Genomic DNA, 21,943 nt, shown 5'->3' on the forward strand with positions numbered 1-21,943 from the left:
TTACAGAAAAAATTAAAATCCTGATGAGTGGGTAACTGTATAGGTCACGATTCTGGTCATAGTCTGTTCACCTTAGGTGCTGCTGTTCCGTCGATTTCTAGAAGTCAGCTTAGGTAATAATTTTACAAAGTGAAATGTATACATCAGATTCTTTCAATGTTTATGGAATACGAATACAAACATGGACAATACCCTGTAAAGTGGAGCCTTCGTTGCAGTAAGCAACGTTATTTATCCATTGGATACTGGAAAAATTAAATCAGCTAAAGACGGAAAGAGCCGCAATTTTCTGATACGAAAATTGTAAACTACAGCAGCAACGGAAATATTTTTCGAAAAATTAGTATCAAAATCATTTTAAATTAAGAAAATTCAAGACTTGAAACGGCTTACCTAAGTTCTAGATGATCAATGCTAAGTAATTTTAGTTCTACAAATTCATGGATTAACGAGAAAGAGAGTTAGGAAATTATAAGATTTATAAAGGGGAATTTGACAAATGCACAATTAAACAAATGCCACACTTCAGGGCAGTATTTTTTACGAATAAAATAACCATACATTCTGTGAAGAAAAGATACCTTACTCCAAAAGCGCATCTCTGTTGACAACAATAATTTAGGGTGCCTTTAACCATTCAGCAGTTGACTGGGATGGTTAAGAGCTTTTTATAGATGGTGTAACCATGCTAACCAAACTGTACCTAGACTGAACATATGGTATTTACTTTAGACAAACGGTATTCAGCTCACCAAAAACTTATCTCCTCTTTCGTTTGTTTTACTAAGTCTGACATCGTCCTTACACTGCACGATACCGATACAAAACGAAATGCTTTCTGCTAGCAATGTGTATCCTACATAATATATTTACTTCATCGTTAGCACCGACCTTACTGCAGACACCCTCTTACATACTTTAAATTACGTAATTAAGATTCCAAAAGAGTTGCTAAGTCAGATCGTTTTATTCGTTACGGTAGGTCTATTTCGGCAAATACCCATAAGTAAATGACACATAATTTCGGTACAGTACGGTATTTCTAACATTATAGTTAAATATTATTAGAAAACATTATTGCATAACTTGTTAAATACGCCAGATGGGTTTGACATCCGTAAGTTATCGTCACCGTTCGTTTGATTTAACTATACTCCATTAGTGCTCTTGGAGAAATAACTGTTGGTTACGCTAGAAATAACTTGTCGTCTGATGTAGTTTTGAGGTTGTCTTCCTTTTCTTTAGAGCAATAATTATGAGACAACTTATTTGACAAAAGTACCAGATACTATCTGATTACAACTAGTTTTGTTTATCACACTAAAATTTTGGTAATCTGTGAAAGTGGTATCGTTGGCTATCTTGCATAGTCTCTGGCTGCTTCGTAATATCGCAGTATAATCACAGACATACATTACTAGTCTGGCAAATACCCCTCTTTCACTGAAGCCTGACATTTGATGAGGTAAGAGGCGGAATATTACGATTTTCTGAAACTAATGATGCTGTAAGCTTTACGATGTGCTCAAAGTATGTCTGCTGTTCGGCAGATATTTTCGTACTAGTTGAGGTATTACACATAATTGTAGCCGGCCGGAGTGGCCGCGCGGTTAAAGGCGCTTCAGTCTGGAGCCGCACGACCACTACGGTCGCAGGTTCGAATCCTGCCTCGGGCATAGATGTGTGTGATGTCCTTAGGTTAGTTAGGTTTAAGTAGTTCTAAGTTCTAGGGGACTTATGACCACAGCAGTTGAGTCCCATAGTGCTCAGAGCCATTTGAACCATTTGAACATAATTGTAGGGTTGTGCTATGCCAGCATTAAGCTATGCCTGTTAAGAAGAGCTTCATTAAAGCACTTAAAATATACATAAACTATTTAAACACTTCCTTTATTTCAGATAAGACAAACTGTAACGTAATTTTTGAGGCTTACGTACAGTACAAACGCAAAATTACGTGTTTGTGTATGCTTGCATTGAGACATGTTCCTTTCCTTGTATGTTCCGTCTGCTGCACAAAAAAATGCGGGAAAAAACCACGCATTGTGTGAAAGCTTGAAAGCTAACGTATTTATATCAGTTTATTTCCCTTTCTTGTGACTGTTTTATAAATAAATAAACAGCTGTTTACACGTACTTTGCGCTCGCCACCATATTGCTATTCCTAAGTGCTGGCTTCATGAAACCAACGACATTATATACCATGTTGCCAGTCTATGAATGTATGTGAGTCTAATACATACACTTTCGACACACTTTGGTAGGAAAGTTGTTACCGTTTGACAGCTAGAGCGACACTAGCGTTCCAAGCGGTGAGGAAACAGTCACATTCGTTGTAAGGATGTTTGGTTTTGATTTTTTCTACTTAACTAACGAAATAGTTCTTATATATTTACGTTCGGTGCGTTAGATACATGAGTTATTGCGAAAGCGCATCTAAAAACAGCTGAGTCACACTGATTTAGTGATTCAGTGACGAAAGCTACAGCTTATTACTGAAGAAATACTTTCGAATATGTGTGTATTTGCAGATTTCTCCGCTGAAATCAAAAGAATATAATTACTTGTTTCATGCCTGAGGACCATATATCTCTCTTATTTTCTATTGTTATTATTACAGGAACTTTTCCTGCTACCGGTACAAAAAAAAAATGTTTTGGAGTGTAATGATTCTACCATTCTTACACTTCACTGGACTTTCTAACATGCGAATATTTTTGTAAATGTAATTAGCTTTGCTTCAAAAGCGAATGTGTTGAAGATTCTTACCGTCTGTGGCTTACGTTTATCAACAAATGTGGAACTTGTTTCTTCTGTGATGGGAAACTGTTTTATTACTTTTGACAATTTGTTACTACGTCTGTGTGGTTTTCCTTTCAGCTACAGGATTTGTGGTTTATTTGGTACGTTAAATCATTTTGGTATTACATGCCAAATATATTTTCTACGTTCCACATTGACTGATTTGGCTGAAAGCATAGCAAACGTAACTTCGCTTTGTTGGGTAGATATACGACGGCTTTCCACAAAAGTGAGGTACTCAGGTGTTTACTAGCAAGTTTTTATTATTAAAAATAAACGAAATTATTCATTAAATATCTTTAATTTACAAAAGTATCATACACGAAATGTTCTGCGATATACCGTTTCGTACCTGACACGGTCCTTAGGACACCACAGAAGGACAAACGTGGTATCACGTTTTAATTATTTGCAACATTTATGACACTACCATGCTACAAGTCGATACAAACGTTAATATTCGCACTTATCCGATATCGTATTCAGATGTGTCGCTTGCTGGCTGCTTGGGCGCTGCTTTCGTTGTGTGTAACAAAAACGAGAGACTCTGATGTTAGACTGTAGTAATACTTCGTGACTCTATCCGTCTTCTTGACTGAGTATTCCAATAAAGTTTTCATTCTATTCTTTGCGTTTTATGTCGATTTGCTCATTAAGTATTTTTAGTGTGTAGCTGTGTGTATGGAAACTAACTTCCATCTCTTCCAGATGCTTTATTACTGGTGATTTGGATGTTATGTGTAGAATTACAGTTTATAAGAGATCCAAAAATTTAACTGATATTTCGTTCACAATGCTCAGAGAAGAGGACGTAGCAGATCGAAAACCCTTTTAGTATTTACGGCGTCTGTGCAGTAAGGTGGATACTAATACGTTCCAGACGATCTGCTGCACACAATATGGAGAAGCAGGGTACCGCCGCAGGTAAGGGAATATTAGCAGCTCAGAAGGACATGCGTTGGATGTAGTAGCGGAACTGGCTGGTAGCATGCAAGAAGCCATCGTTCCAGCACAGGCTGGTGTAACGGCAGCGCAGTGGAACGCTATCACAGCACCACAGATGGCCGTAGCGAGTGCCGATTATGATGCCATCGTGACAAAGGTCGAGGTACTATGCTTGCAAGTCGGCGCATTATTGTCACAGAATAGTGCAGAGGACGATCACAGGCGCTATCACAAACGTTCCAGCAGTCAGTCTGCCAGCAGTACTAAGTCATCTCTTCGAGGACAACTGGTGTGAAGCTGTCACCGTCGGTTCGGAGAACAAGCAAATAAAAATGTACCGCTCCATGCTGCTACACTAAATGCTCGCCACAGGCAGTCCTAAAAGTAACTGGCACCCTGTCGGCATCATAGCGTCCGTTCATCACTGACCACGGCTCTGGTTTGAAGTTTCTCATTAGTACTGTATCTGACTAGGGCATTCTCCCAAAATTTTCGAGGTATCACTGCGGGACGTCTACCGCATTCTTTTGAGCGGTTGCAAACAGCTCGATCAAAGCTCATATTGGACGAAGAGTTTTGAGTTGAATCTAGGACTACAGCGTCAGTTCATCTGAAACTTCACTGTCTCAGCCATCACAGAGGCGATCATCGGTGCTGACCTTTTGGCTCACAGCAAGCTTCTGTGGGGTGTGGCAAATGCTTGTCTGGTCGACAGCATCGCTGGGCTTGCTGCCACCGGATTCCGCCACAGTACCACCTGTCAAACTACAATGTTAGCCCAGGCCCAAAAAGGTGAGTAGGTCGCGCTGCTTGGCGATCATCCGAACCTAACTCGGGCGCCTGACGCTCCGGCACATATACTGAACAATACAGTACGTCTTATAGAGACAACATATGAACCGCTATCTCATGAAGGTCAAAACGTCTGTCGCTTGATGGACTTGTCATAGCGAAAGCAGACCTCAACACCATGCGGCGAGAAGGCATTATCATATCATCCAGGAGTCCATGGTGCTCCACTTTGCACCTTGTGCTAAAAAGAATGGGGCTTGGAGCCTTGTAGATATTATCATGCACTAAATAAAATAACGGTGCCTGCGAAATATGCCGTACCGTTGCTGCGATATTACATCCACGTTCTCCACGGAACAACCATCTTTGGCATCCTGGATTGCGCTAAAGCACGTACAGGAATCCGGTGGCCAAGGTCCTAAACGAGATATCATGACACCTTTTGGACTTTTTGAGAGTATGTTCATAATATTTGAGCTGACGAATGCGGCACGGTATTGGCAGAGGTTTTTGAATTCGATACTCCAAGGCTATCCATTCTGCTTGGTATATCTAGTCGACATGCCACTGTTCTCGGCTGACAAGGAGCAAAATGGTCAACAACTGCAAGAGTATTTAGTCACGTGCAACATTAAGCCATTGTTCTTAACTCGGTCAAGAGTGTTTTCGGGCTGTCGGAAGTCATCTTGTCGAGGCACAAGATCTCTCCCGATGGTTCCCTACCTCTGACGGAAAAATCAGATGCAATGTGTATGTCTAAACCCTCCTCAGTAGAACTTATGGAGATTCTTTGGTATGTTAAATTTCAGTATATGTGACTTGCTGCACACTACCGAACTGCGAGAACAACTGAGGGCAGCATTCGCAGGATCAAAGAATAGGCAGTTGTCCTATACAATGGACAGTGGAAATGAAGACTGTCTTTGACAATATCAAACAGAATATTGCTAATGGAGCCCTGCCCACATATCCGAAACTTGACGAGCCCTTAGCTTTGGTCATTGACAAGAGATAAACAACTATTTGCGTGGCTCTTCAACAATATGAAGAAAGTGCCTGGCAGCTGCTAGCGTTCTTTTCATGAAGGTTATCGCCAACGCAAACGAAATGGAGCACTTATGACCGTGACCTGCTGCCAAGGTATGAAGCCATTAGGTAATTCCACCCATAGATAAAAGCTCATGTGTTTTCTGTGTTTACTGATCCTAAACCCTTGATCCATATATTCAAGCGGGACAGCACAAGTTGCTTCCGACGCTAGTTCAACCACCTCGAGTTCGTGGTCCAGTTGCGCGCAGATACTCGGCACTTATGTGCCATACACAGTATCGTAAAAGACTGCCTTTCACGTGTCAGCAGCCTGCCAAACCCCACAGATTTTACTGCACTTGCACAGGTGCAGTAAACTGATGACGAACTTCGAGATCTATAGAAGATGCCCCTTCGTCACTTCAGTTGCAGCTGATCGACGTTCCCGGGAGAGAGGTGAAAGTATACTGCAACATCTCCCAAGCAAGACCTCGTCCATTCCCTTCACCAACATCCCGCAGGCGAGCATTCGGTCACATTCACAATCAATGTCATCCAGGAATGTCACCTACAGTCCATGGTATGAGTGGTCGGAATATGTAAAAGACTGTCTATCATGCCCAGAAGCAGAATATCCCGCCACGACCACTCACCTATCACTAGCTTCCAGGACGTAACAGCAGGCTCCCCTACATAGATATGGACGTCGTACGACGGCTGCCATAATCAAATGACAGCAGATATATTGTTCATTATGATCAAGTGGTACGAGGGCTAGCCAAAATCAGTTGCTCTAGATAATACTCGTATTACGGATGAGACCTTAGCCACCACATTCGCCCCTATACGGCTAGCGAGATTTGGTTGTCCACAACTCATCTCTACAGCCTGGGGACTAAACTCCGAGTCAGAACTCTTCCATCAATTCACCTAATTCTGTGGCTATAGGCATCACAAGGTCACGAGCTACGATCAGGCCAGGAAAGGGATGCTGGAGGGCCGGCAATGTTCGTTGAAAGCAGTCATGAGGCACGACATGGCTTCAACAACCACCTTGCCCTTGGCCTGACGACATTGTAGAAACCGGACATTGATTCCTATGCCACTGAACTGGTATATAGTAAAACAATGCATATTCCCAGTGAATTGGTTGATAGAAACATCTTCAATATCGATCTGGACCATCTGGAATTCTTGCACCAGCTTCGCGAGCACATCCCACAAGCTCATCTGTAACAAGCTTCTTGACATGACACGCCTTATTGTTACGATCCCATGACTTGTAAACGTGAATGCACATCGTACTACACGTGGGAGGAGTGAAGCCACCATTACAGCTACCTCACACTGGTCCACATCTCGTATAATGGCGAGGTCCACACACCTTGGATATTTTGTGGAATATGTAACACCCCAAATATGGAACCCCTAATGAAATCCCTTTAGTAGTAAAGGAAATAGCAAAAGTAGTTATCCTGACATTGAGAGGAGCTACTGACAATAAAATTAACACTATTTCAAGTTTGACTAACAGGAATACTATGCAACTAATAGCGATTATTGTAAAGAAAGGACTAAATGAAAGAGTATCAGACGATACAAAGACTGAATCTTTAAATAAATAATTTAAACTATATTCATTACGAAGGTGAAAGCCCAGACCATAAATAGGACAGAGATAACATTTATCCATGAAGAGAGTGGTAGCCGCATCGTTGCGACTACAATGTAACACTGCAATGGAGATGTTAATTCTGTCTCTCTCTTGTAGACATCGATATAGTGGTAATCCTATTGAACGCTACCAGATTGTTTCAAACCGATCTGAAGTTTTAAAATTTTCCAGTATCAACTTGACGTACTAGTAGTAAAATAACATTAGCCAGACAGTGGAGCAGATATTATAAGTGAAAGAAAAGTAAATGGTGTGATATTTGATTAATGCTTCCACTTAGCCTTTGTGATCTGTGATTGTCACGAACATCAAAGGACACAGCAATACCAACCGCCGACATAAACTCTATTATTAGCCTACACTCGATCACGTAGAACTTAAGCCGTGTTGTTGGAAGCTGTAGTCAATGTCAGAATCGCTGATGCAAATAGATTCAAGACCCTGAATGACAGATCGGTGTGTTTTCAGTGCAGGTTTAAATAATTGCAAAGTTCAATAAACTCCAATATAACCTTAATGCTTCTTGTCGGCTATGTCACTTAATGGAAATTTACTGCCTAATTGCGAAATCAACTACTTATTGAGAGAACGCAGAAGTTAAAGGTGATTTAGTGATTGTATTAACAGTGAACAGCAAGTTTACACCGAAATACGACGCTTTCTGTACGTTGTCAGAAGATTATTTTATCTCTGGAATTGCGTCGTATTGGTTGTTGAATTAACACAGTGGTGACGCCTTGACGATGCTATATTAATAAATAAATCAACATCCTCCCAAAACTATGATTGGCATCGGTTTGAGTCATGGACTCTGTAATTCAAGATATACTGTTATCTGCGTTTGAACACTCATTCGCAAACTGGGCTTAAGAACTACAGTTATTAAGTTAGCGTAAGCTTATCAGCCTGTCGCTAACACGCGAAACATAGTTGGTTAATTGTTTCAGATGAAGGGAATTGTTGAGGTACCGAGTGGTGCAGTCGCTGTGGGTTCGAAGTAAAGAAGACCGACCGACTTCGAACACCAGTACTTCAATTTTAAACAAAAGCTGCTTAGACATTCCGGCGTGCTGCTCCATCGAAACGTTGATATCAGTCCAAGGGAGATGGTGTCTGAAACTAATCAACCAAGCGAGGAGTTCGTTTTTAAACAGTTACAGATCGGAGTCGTCACGATCGACGGACGCTGTTCCATGTCAACCAGACTGGGACAACTATCACCATCGAGCCGACACAAATGAAATACACCACAAATAGGATACATCTATGGTATCAGTTAGTAGACTGAAGCCAGCATACATGCTCCACGAGGCGCCACCTTCCACGGCCAGGGAGTGACAGCCGTACCCTCCAGTACATACAACCAGTTCATCGCAGCAAGTGCACCTTCAGCTATATGCACGGACGACCTGTTCTGAACGAAGAGTGCACATCCCCACACTCTTCCTCGATTCCTACGTTCAACTTCCTCCTAGTGAGGGGGGGGGGGGGGTGCTTCAGCGATTACTTTGGCGACGTCTGCTGTCACCACAGCCTCCAGTTTCGCAGCACACGCTCACAAGTATATGTTCCATGTCATTTGTATAGCATCCCCAGGGTGGGTTAATTAGAGTGGTGTTCAACCACTAGATGCACTGTATAGTGTCTCGATACAGCTGTGGTATTCTTTCGTTTTTGTTTCGTTAAATTATACATTCTCCATATATTGATTCCTTACGAAACATTCCCACATACTTATTTTTCAGTCAGATATTTTCAATTTTTTTGTTCAGAATTGCTGTGCGAATCAAAAGCGTTGCATCGGAAGTCTCCAGGTAGTGAATAATTTCTGAATCCAATAAAACTGTTCCTTCCATAACATTACCTGCTTGTGTTAACAGAAAACGCAAAGGCAAAAGTTAGGCGAAAAAGCTGCAATATTAGATTGTGAGCACACATCAGACACAGTGCCAATAAACCATCTACTTTACTCCACCTCTTAAAAATCGAACACACACAGTAGATCATTTTGAACAACAGATTCTACGCACAGTGTCCAAAGGAGACATAAAGAACATTTTGGAAGAGATGGAAATCTATTTTCGTACACATAACTACCAATTAAAAATACTTAATGACGAACTCGATGTAAAACTTAAACAATACATCGAAAACTTAACTAAAATTGTGAACCAAGATAACAGATAGTCACAAAATATTACGAAACAACCAGAGATTACACATAACCAGCAACGATACCTCTAGCAAAGATTACGGAAATTATAATATGATAAACGAAATTGATTGTAACCATACACTACCATTGGTACATCTATCATTAAGCTCTTACATAATTATTGACCTAAAAGAGGATGATAACCTGAATATTATATCTGATAACAAGTCATTTCTAGTATAACAATCGTTAATACTCCAAGAACAGTAAGGAAGTGTGATTAAATCAAAGACACAGGTACAGAATCATGATAACGTGTGAATGACATCCCATCTGACATTTGTAACAAATTTTATAATAATGTTTCAAACTTACCTATAATGTTAGAAATATTATATCAAAAGCATGTACCATTTTCTTACAGATAACATGAAGATAACTACTGGTTCAAATACGCCTGTTGTAGCGAATGAAACGATCTGACTTAGAAGCGTTTTGGGAAACGTAATGACATAATACCGTTAGAAGACATAAACAAAGCCGTAGACCTGAAGGCTACAAATGGTTGATTCCTGCTTTTAATGGGGACTATCTAGCGTTTTGTACACCTAAAAACAGAATTGCTAAAGTTAATTGAAAGCACCAAAGACAACAAGTTATGTATAAGGAAGAAAATTCTTCCAGCTTACATGACCATCAGGATCGTCAGAGCAATCGGACTTGTGCCTAATATGGAAAATTGTGGATCAAGATTGAGGATGCATCAAGAAATCAGAGACAAGCTCGATCACAAAATGTACCTTAATCAAGATTTGTATCTCACTCACTTAAACATTATTAATATAAAAATCCACCGGTATTTGATCACATATCCAAATTTGTAGACATGTACATAGATTGTACTAACTATCAAACCAGAGAAACACTTAAAAAGAAAATTCAGCGCCTTACTGATACAAAATACGCCACAAGATATCTGATATGAAACCTAAGCTCCCTGTTCCAATTTATAAGAGAACTGCATATTCATATGATATTTTGTTCACGGGGGAAGAACATATTTTTCTACACAAAGGACTGAAATACAATACTGAAATTAAATTTCACACTAAAGCTAGAAAACATTTTATAGCAACAACAAATGTAGCGACGAACCTACCAAAAAGCCTAGAAAAACAAGAGAACAAAATCACTATGAGAGCAGTCATTCCAATAGAAAGAGAAACAACTGACAAACACAAAAAATAAAATAGTATGAATACAGCCCACATAAAACTAAAACGAATTAACCATATGCTGTCAACTAATAATGTTGTATGCACTACAGCAGAAAAACTCAGTTGATTAGTCATTTTAAAACAAGACGACTACTTACAGAAAGTTAACAACTTCTCAACAACAAGTAACATTACACAAATAAACAGCCCCTACAAACAGGTATGTGGCACAAACAAAGAAAATTGTTAAAAAATGTTACACAATCATACCACATAAAGAAAGGACAGCATGAACACTGATGATCCTTGGAACTCGTCATCAACCAAAAATATTTAAAACACAAACTCCAGTCCCTCCAGCGGCAGATAATATAGATAACCCTATATGTCTAGTTACTAGAAAACTGGACAACCTTCTAGCTAAATTCCATACATACAATATTGAGTGTGACCTGCTAAAAATAACATCTGCAACAAACCATACAAATGTTGGCTTGGTTCCCGCATGCATGTGGTATGATCATCCCTAATTGAACAGATCTGTCAGGAGGGTCGACATAGAGTTAGATCAGGTACTTTGGGCTGCCACTTTGTCAGTTATAGGTTTGGCTGTTGTTGAAGCTACTGGTAGCTGGGACTTCACAAGGTGTGGCCTGCATCACAGTAGAAAAGTTAAGGGTAAATCGGCTGGGATGATAGCAAAATATTTAAGGGGTGGGAGCACTGAAATCGTGAGAGTACCTCTTGTTTAGGCTAAGATCAGTGTCCAATGATTCACCATTGACTGAAATTAAGCTTAAAGAGAAGCTCATACAGGCAGATACTATAGATATTAAATTTCAGTACATTCTCATAAAAGTACAGTGAAAAATAATGTTAACATATCACAGGATTCTCAAAACCTACATTGGAGAATAATGTTAATATATTGCATCAGAATATCATGGACTTAAAAAGCCAGTTAGATGAGCTTGTCTTTTGTTTACAAGTTTTAGAAAAAAATTGTTCAAATGGCTCTAAGCACTATGAGACTTAACATCTGAGGCCATCAGTCCCCTGGACTTCGAACTACTTAAACCTAACTAACCTAAGGACATCACACACATCCTTGCCTGAGGCAGGATTCAAACCTGTGGCCGTAGCAGCAGTGTGGTTCTGGACTGAAGCACCTACAACCACTCCGCCACAGTGGCCAGCTTACAAGTTTTAGAAACTGAGGGTGGAATAGATGGACTATGCCTGTTTGAACATCACTTTGTCACAGACATGGAAAAGGTAAATGTAGATGGATATTAGCTTTCAGAGAAATTATGGAAAAATGAGAAGTTGTCATATATGTTCAGATTTATCATAATGTGGAAAATTTAAAACTTAAAGAATTATGTGTAGAGCAACATAGGAATGTGGGTACCTCTGAGCTTTAACTAAATAATGGTACTTTCAAAAATGTAGCTGTGTGTAGGTCCCCATTTGGAAATTTTCAACTATTTCTGAAAACTTTGGTTTCTTTGCTGTGCTGTCTTCGGACAGAGAGAAGCAAATGATTAATTGTGGAGATTTCCATGTAGATTTTCTGAAAAAGTCTAACAAACAGCATGACCTCGAAGTATTACTTGGTTCTTTCACTTTGAGACCAATTATTAGTTTTCCTACTTGGACAGTACAGGAAAGCAACAAACCAATATACAATGTTTGCACAGACTAAGATAAATTTAGTCAAATAACAATTTTTCTAGTTCATAATGGTCTTTCTGATCATCTCGCCTGGCTGGTTACAGTATATGACATAGCTTCATACAGTAAATGACAACAGTCCTCCAATATAGTGCATTCAATTAATGATTAACAATTGCAAATTTTAGGGACAACTTGTAACAGGCTGAGATGAGATGTACAGGGGACATTATGCTAATTTAAAATGTAATCTATTTCATGATACCGTTGTGATTATATTTGAAAACAGTGAAACATAATTGTAAGAAACTATCTAAAAACCCTTGGCAAATGGACAAAAAAAATCTTGTAAACAAAAAAGGAAATGTGTCTTACAGCTAGAAAAAGTAACAATCCATAAACAGTCAAACATTATGAAAGCTACTGCACTCTATTAAGAAAATTTATTCAAAAGTTCACAAGTAAATGCATTATATCCGAGCATAGCACCTCTCATAATAAAATTGAAACAATCTGTGAAATTGTTAAAAGTAATCAGTACAACTGAGAGCACCGGACAGGAAGGCTGTATTTCTATCAAACTAAATCAAAAGTTTGTTAACAAAACGTTAGAAGTAGAAAATATTTTTAAGTTTTGTAGGGAAAATAGGATCCAGCTGTTCATTAGAAAATGAAAGACTGTATATGGAAGAGGCAATACCTATCCACTTTGATAAAATTGAAATTCCACCCAAATCTGGAAAAAAATAAATTCACTCAAAAGTAAAAACTGGCTTGGAGTTGATGGCATTTCCAACACTAAAAGCTTGTTCCCAACAGGTAATTAGGATTCTCAGCCACATTCTAGTAGCTCACTGAACATGTCATTTTTTCAGGTAGACTGAAATATTTTACCCATTACAGACAAAGACTTAAATATGCTCTTGTTCACCCTTTGTATAAAAAATGGGATGGGACAGATGCTAGTAACTACCACCCAAGCTCACTTCTGACAGCTTTAACATTATTCAAGAATGGCTTCACGCATTTGTAAAAATGAGGTACTAACAAAATGTCAGTTTAGTTTTCAGAAAGGCTTTTCAGCAGAAAATGCTATATGTACTTTCAGTGAGCAAATACTCTGTGTAACTGAACATCACCCATTGGGATTTTTTGTGATTTGTCAAAGGCTCTTGACTGTGTGAAACATGAAATTGTTCTATATAAGCTTAAGTATTGTGGTGTGAGTGGAACAGTGCTCCAATGGTTTAGTTCATATTTAACTGGAAGAATGCAGAAGGTTGAAATTAAGAGAACAGATAGCCTGAAAAAATCAGCTGAGTCCTCTAACTGGGGACATATGAAGAATGGTATCTCATGGGGCTCAGTTTTTGACCACTTATTATTCTTAACATATTTTAATGACTTGCCACTTTATATTCATGAAGACACATAGCTGGTTCTTTTTGCTGATGGTACAAGTATACTAATCACACATAACAAACAAGAATCATCTGAGGAAGTTGTAAATACTGTCTTTCAGAAAATTATTAAGTGGCTCCCAGCAAATGCATTCTTACTAAATTAAAAAAACACATTATATATAGCTCTACACAGTAAATGATATAACACCACTAACAAAGGCAGACTTTGAACAGAAATCTGTTGCTAAGGAGAATTTTTAAAATTTCTGAGTGTATGCCTTGATGAGAAATTGAATTGGTAGTAACACAATGATGATCTGTGTAAACGTTTAGGTTCAGCCACTTATGCTATTATAGTACAGTGCAGTTAGACCCAAACCTCAATGTCCAAAATAAAAGTTTCCCCCCAGCTCCAAATCATTCCATACAGTCCACACATTGTTTGGTAAATAGTTACAGCATTTTAAGCGTTAGGTTCAGGGGGGGGAGGGGGGGGAGGAGTGGTAGAGAAGTTGGTAAATCAGTAGCTTTTATCAGTTTTTCTTAAATATTTAGAAAACGATGTGGTTTAGCATGAAAAGTGCCGTACACACAAATAGTCTACATTAAATTGTGAAAAAAAGGTGCAGTACATAATCTTGCCAAAGTGAACGTTTCCGGAGTTAAGGTGGGTGTAAAAGTATAAATTTTTCGTATTTTTTGATTTTTTGGAATAAATATGATGTTATAATTAAGAAAAATATTACGTATACAGGATTGTGTTTTGTAAAATGTAAATGCTATTTTAGTGACTGGTGGTATGTTAGTGATAAGTGCTTGAAGGAACGAGAAGCCCACCACCTTCTCAAGGGATGCTACTTTTTAAGGGAAAGAAAGCTTCCACAGACCTTGACCATATAAACCTGTGGTATGGAGAAACCCATCTGAACTTTCTCTGGATGCTGCTGCATTAAGAATGAATGTCTTTCCAGTATAAATGATTTCAAATTAAGAAAAATTACCTGTGTAATAATTATCATTTATAACATCATCATTTTTAATCATAATATTTTTAAAACTGCAGCGTTTTGAGGGTTCTCTTAAGAAAATAGGCATATTTGGCTGTATATAGGTTCCAAGTTTTATTAAAATTTTTGAAGCTGATAAACTGAGTTCAATACTGATAATGAATAAAAATATAGAATATTAAATGCAACCATAAATAAGTGTAAAGTATTCATCAGTACTCAGTCCTCTTCAATCGTAGCACCCTGCTCATCTAGATCTTCGTGTATGATGTTCGTGTCCCTATTATCACATCCTATGCCTGAGCAATTACTGCGTATGCTTAAGCTGTTTAGACCACTCTTTCATCACTCGCAGTTACGGACCCATCCATCTTTGCAAGAGCACATTATAGGGGAAAGTAAATCCTGGGGGGCTGCAGGACGCACTGTTGTAATTGGTCTTACGTGTTCGCCTATCATCTTCCATCCCCACTCGAGCAGATTCTTCTTCTCATTCAGCCACTGCTGCACCTGGTGATAGGTTCTAAATGAACACTGCCTTGAAGCTGCTAAACTGGGAGAATTGCAGCCAACTTTAACAATGAATGTATGGGCTGTTTTGCAATTGCCTACGAGTAACAATGGTAGCCAAAACAATCTAGATATTCAGTGTTCTTGGCTCCAAACACTGCAAGAAGAAAATGCTTTCCAGAGTCAGCCACTGCATTGCAGTCAGCTTTAGCGTCATTGAAGACTAAAAGTTTCGTACGAAGAGCGTTGTTGGCTTGCAATTTCCTATACGCTGTAGTTTCCCTCTTCTTGTAGATAGCTGATACAGTGTTACATCTTGTGAAGGCGTATACTGCTAAGCGTTCACCTTTCAATCCCCAATGCCACGCTGCATATCAGAAACAGTATACACTTTTACCTGCTGATTCCCTTTCTTTGATACCACCATTTTCAATTTGTTCTCTGACCGTGAGTGGACAGTCAACAAGACCAGTAAGTCTGTGTCATCACCTATTACACAAGCTTCAACTCCATTCTTAGCTTCATGATTCGCTATTAAAACTATTAGTAAGTCAGCGTCACTCGATGCTTGATGCATTTTGCAACTGTCTCTTTGCAAATGCACTGTAAGGAGAGAAGTTAGGCCATTTTATTAACAGCGTTAGCTAGTAATACACTTTTGCTGATATTTACATGGACTTTGTCTTCTACTTTCACTTAAATGTTAGTGGTAGAACGTGATCCGCATAAATGTTCTTCATCTTTTGTGTTTCCTTGCTCATATCCATCAAAAACAACAGTTGATGGCTGACAATGAGTAATTATCTATCTGAGCATTGCTTCAAATCTGTCTGAAAATAGCTGTGCGTCCCGAGACAACCCGATGAAGGAGACCTCCATCAATGATGTATGTAGAGCACTTCCTCTGAATCTGCAGTCATAGATGATTCGTTTGAATCTGGAAACAACACATTCACCATTGATGATTTGCTTCCCTTCCTCATCAAGTTAGATTCGTTGAAGAAGGGTGGAGAATAATCATATAATTCAAATTGAAATATTTGTTCCAGTTACTCATCAATCCTTACTGTGCACACCATCCGATGTAATAGTGTGTTAGGGTTCACGCATACAGCGTTGTTGTTAATTGTCACAGACTCGGCTATAGAGGCTAGAGACTTAACAGGTGACTTTCTTTTCAAGTGTATCGCACTGAATGTTTTGTTCCCAATTTCGTTCAAGGCTAGTGTTCAAACACCAAATGCTTTATCCCGGTTCACGTTTTCATCTGCTAAGGAAGAGAGTTCAGGTGTTCTAGCAAACGGATTGTGTTCCTCAAGCCAAGAAATAAAAGTCTTGAAGGCCTTGCAATTGTTTTTGTGCCCTGTCTCTTGTAGCTCTACATGCTGCTCTGAAGAGACGCCGCACACACCTGCAATTTCTTCCATTCCTCACACAGCCGAGAACAAGCTGGCATGGAGTTGATCCAAGTTGCAATAGTTGTCGCTGTTATTTCTCTGCCTCCAGTCAATCCACCAATGCTACTCAAGGGTCTCATCAAAAGCTGTTCATCGGGCAAGTCACTCCAGAGTCCACACCAAAAATTTTATGTATGTCGGATGGTGAAATAATCACAATTAACGAACAAATCGTTTTCCGGACTCACTCAGTTCAGAAGTTCCAGCGAGTCTTGAACATAAACATGTGCAGATTTAGCGTTGTTTAAGTGACCAGTCGCATGGAAAATGGGAAGCACTTGATGGACACAGTGAAGATGAAGGAGAAAGACCCCACTCCTATCAGCTCTAATAAACATCCGAAAAAGCTCAACCATTTTCTATGAAGTAAGTCCACAGTTTTTGTGTTCGTCCTGAATTTTTTGAACGTTGAAGTTGGTTTTCCAAAATTTCTCACGGCAGCTAACTGCGTAATCTCTTCAGAGGATGCATTACCACACTTCAAAGTTGAATAGACAAAATTAAGCTCATCTTTATCTACACTAATGAGAGCTTCACTATTTTTCAAAAATACAGTAATGAGTGCCTCTTCGTGTAGATAGAGGGCTCGAATGACTCTGAAATAAGCTATCCCGTTCATCATTGGTTGTACACTTTTCTTAGCATACACAGTACTGTACAATTCCTCCAAGCCACTTCCTGTCATGATGAATCCAATCGGTGACAAAGAGGACATTAACAAGTGAAAACCTTCTAGTCGGATGAAAAGTAGCTTCAGTAGGCTATCACCAGGTACTGCTGCTACTGCTTCACTAGCATTGGCTTACAAAGGCTGTTCTAAAGTTACCATTGTTATGCTGTGTCCATTGCTAGTCCCTTTTTGTGGCAGCTTGAAGGAGCCAATCTGATAAATGGAAGAGGGACTACAACGGAAATTTGGAACTCTTTCGTCGCATACAGCATTTCCATGCAGTCGCTCCAACAAGGTTTACATTCTCCTGTGTCTTCCAGCCAGGTACCACCCAACCAAAACAATGTACATGTTCGGTCATATTCATATGACAGTGGTTTCATTTTCAGGGAATCCGTTTTTGTAGCATCTATTTTGATATAGCCAGATGTATTTGGGGCTTCGTAAGTTTGAAAATCATAAAGGTCACGTTTTTCAATAGTGTCAGCAGCAACATTCTTTTATTCTTTTAAGGTACATTGTCCTCTATCCGAAGAGCGGTTTCAGCTGTTATACTAGCAGTTTCACCCATGACACGAAACGTGTTACGGCCATCCACAGTGTAGGTGTTGCAGTCTGCATTATCGAAAACAAATTGCACGTATTCGTTCTCAATTCTAGTGCTCTCTTGGGAAGTGACCGATCTCTCATACTTTAAAGCTTCCTTGTACTGGTAAGGCACACAAACACTCAAATAGCACAGGATGTCGATCAAGACCGTTGAACCAACTTTTATGTGCAATGAAATACCCGTTCCAAGTTGGACGAGAGACAGAAATGATTTTGGACGCGCAGCACTTATTATACTCTGACATACTGAAGATTTTTTTTCTTTCAGTAACTTATTTTGTTCTTTGAATTTTTTGTGTGTTTGTCTTTTAGAAGCAGGCTGTATGATTTCACTTAACAAGACATTGAGCGCTTCAGGCACCAGTTCAGCTCCTGCTTTACAAATTTCTTCCAATTGTTGGTAACTGAGAATACCGATAGTGAAAAAGTTTTTGAATTTGATCTCACTTCGATTAATATCTACTGCAGTTTTGATCACTCTCAGTTCCTCCTGAGCTTCGTAGTCAGAGTTCCGATTTCTACACTAATTTTCTGATAAAATATTAGCTGCTACTCCAGAAATACAAATCATACTTTTTTCCCTGGTAAAACTGTAAAATTCAAGCTATTACCATAGCGCTGGATAAGTTTTCTTTTCAAAGGTATGTCAGTACATGGTTCGAATTCTGGACTCTGTTGAAGGAACATATTTTGTGATTCTTCAAAAGCATACTGACATTCATCATTTTCCTCCAAATGATCACACAGCTTTTCAAAAGCGTCTTCTCTTTTGGCATCAGCACTTGACCTACCTTTGGTTGTTGCTGCTCCTTTTCTGCGCGGTTATGACGCTGGCTTTTGAAATGTGTGGTAACAATGCCATTGGGATTTCCAATCAGAACTGATGAGTCCTATGACCTGAGAGAGCCTCACATTTACCTGCCTCTTCTCCTCACTTGTCGTGTCTGTTATTTGTTTCCCTTCGGAAGCTTTCATTTAGTTCAAGTTTCTGTACTAAACTCCACTTTCCCTGAGTTGGGTACCTGCATTTATATACACCTACATGCTTGCGACCACAATGAAAGCATAAGGTTTCAAAATCAAATGATTCACGGGTAATCTTTGCTGGAGGCTCCTTTCCTTGCTGAGGTGGCTTTGGAGGTAATATATGAGTCTGTCGACAGTTAATATGTACTTGAAGCGCATGGTTTTGCAGGAACATATCTTTAACACCATCAAGAAGCAACTGTAAAAAAAAAATTGTGTAGGGGAAACTTATGTAAACTGACACATTCCACATCGTTATGAAATATCATATTCATGATCTGCAGAACAAGTGTAAATGTAATGTAATATAATAGGAATACCGAATAAAAGCTCAGGATCCTTGGCACAAAATAGCGTAAAATGGGAAATTCGTGCCATCACAAATCTTCTTACTGACATTTCCATCCAAGAAGTAATGACCAAAATTGTAGAGAAGTTACTGTGGGAAAGAGAAACGTCCATTAAAGGCAGCAACGAAATTATAATGATATTAAAATTAGAAATAGAGCAGAAACACTTTTGACTCTCCAAAAAAAAAAAAAAAAAAATAAGCACAGACAGGAGGAGTTGTCATTGGATGCAGCATAGCTGGCACAATAACAGATATATTCCTAAATGCGCTTGAAGAGAATGTCTCAAAAACAAAAAACACTTCGATTAAAAAATCATATGTTATCATAGATATGCTGATGATACAATAATGGCAGTAGATGAAGACAATTCAGACATGCAAGTAATACATAGGATACTAACTACGCTGCATCCCAATCTTGAATTTACAATATATTTTCCTCGACCTTACCATAAAGAAGGTTAACGACACACACAAATGTGAAGTTACCTAAAGCATATTACAGCAGATAGTAGTATTATGGCACATTCATTTAACAAAGAATTCACAAATACGCTTACTTTCACACTATGATAAACAGAATAATATACCTGTTATCATAACACATCTCTATACAAAAAGAAAGTAAAATTCTACTATAGGTGGCTTAGAAAAATGATTGTAGTCCACAAATATGCACTCAACTATATTGCAAACATACGCAATCAGTAAAAGCTACTATACAAAAAGAAATAACAGTTGCAACAGAAACACCAGGCCAACATAATGGCACATAAGTACTAACCACATACCTAGAAGACATATCTAATAACATTAACTCGCTACTAAAAAATATAAATGTAAAATTCGCTTAAGAAACACGACATAATCTTACTTCAAAAATTGAACCAGATTAAACGGAATTACCTATTTATTCGAACCGAGACATTGCGATAAATTCTGCGCAGGTCGGATGACTGAAACTTCAGTATTAGATACTCCGAACACATTAAGTACACCGACAACAATCTTTCTATTTCCTTCCACCACTTAAAATCTGAACAACACATCGTATATAATTTAGAAGAAGCCATCCATATTCTACTCGTGACATCCAAAGGATCAGTAATGGACATTTTGGAATACAAGGAAATCTGTTTCCACACCCACAATTACTCAATAATAATACTTAATGAGCCAATGAACGTAAAACACATAAAAACATCCTAAACTTCATTGAAATTATCAATCAAGAAAATGTATGAAGTCACAAAATATTACGAAACAAGCATAGATTACACAAGACCGCCAACGATACCCCTAACAAAGATTACCGAAATTATAGCATGATAAACAAAACTAATTTCATCCAAACAACATCGCTGGTAAGTCTGTCAAATAAGCTGTCTCATAATTATTGCTCTACACAAAAGGAAGACAATCTTAAAATTAAATAAGATAACAAATCATATCTAGTACAAGCAACCGTTATTATTCCAAGAACACTAACGGAGTGTAGTTAAAACAACAAGATAGCGACAGAACTGCGATAATGTATGGACGTCAAAACCAGTGATGTACGTAAGAAATATTATAATAATGCTTTATAATTAATATTTACTTATAATATTAGGAATATTTTACCAAAATCATGTACCATTTATTTACAGAAAACCTGATGCTTTAATTGTGTTGTAACAGACATATTGTAACATATGAAAGTATATAACTTAGTAGCGTTTTTGAAACCGTAATTAAATAATGTCCTTAAAATACATACGCAAGGCAGAGGGTCCAAGAGATTACATACTGAACTGTTTATGCTTCTCGCTGATGTGAGCTTGACTTGCTGGAGCTATCGGTGGAGTGTGCAAACTGAATATTATACTTACACATGCTCAACACTGAAACGTTATACAAGCCTTGGCTACCATTAAACCTACAAATTCCTAGTTACAGAATTTGAAATTCTGTCTGATCTCGGCACTGTGGTAGATACAAACGAAAGCAGTTCTCATTGATCATTAATGACACAAATGACGCAAATTTCCTACATCACACATTAAACGTTCCGTATAGGGGCAGTTATTTTACAATGGAACTGCGCGAGAGCACAGGTTACACATACAAAAGCAGTCTGTGTTTTTTCATTGTAATTACTGTCACCTAACCAGGATTGTTGTTGGACGAAAGTGAATATAACCCTAAGTTTGAGTTATGGGTTTCCTCAGTTTCGTATGACAAGTAAATGATTTGCAATTTCTTACATGAACCAAAAAGTGAAAATCAAATAAATTAAGTATGGCAAAGATGATTATTTTATTGAAGCTAAATGAATGTTATATATCTCAAAATGATTCTGATAAAGTCAAATGTATAACGGAATACGTTTTGATGTGCACACAATTTTAGCGAATTATTCGTGAGTAATTGGTGCACAATGTGCTATTAACAACTGGAAAGTACTTCAAACCAAATGGAAGATTGCTAGAGAACTATGATTGGCTTTCCCAATGTGTACAGCTAGCAAATGTAAGTTAGAAACGGGATCGATAATGCAGTGAGTGAAAAATCACCGAAGATCCAACACAAGTTTCAGAACAGACCTCACAAACTGTGAGCTACGCAGAGAAAAGGTAGT

Source organism: Schistocerca serialis, chromosome 7, assembly GCF_023864345.2.
Source record: "Schistocerca serialis cubense isolate TAMUIC-IGC-003099 chromosome 7, iqSchSeri2.2, whole genome shotgun sequence".
NCBI classification, from domain to species: domain Eukaryota; kingdom Metazoa; phylum Arthropoda; class Insecta; order Orthoptera; family Acrididae; genus Schistocerca; species Schistocerca serialis.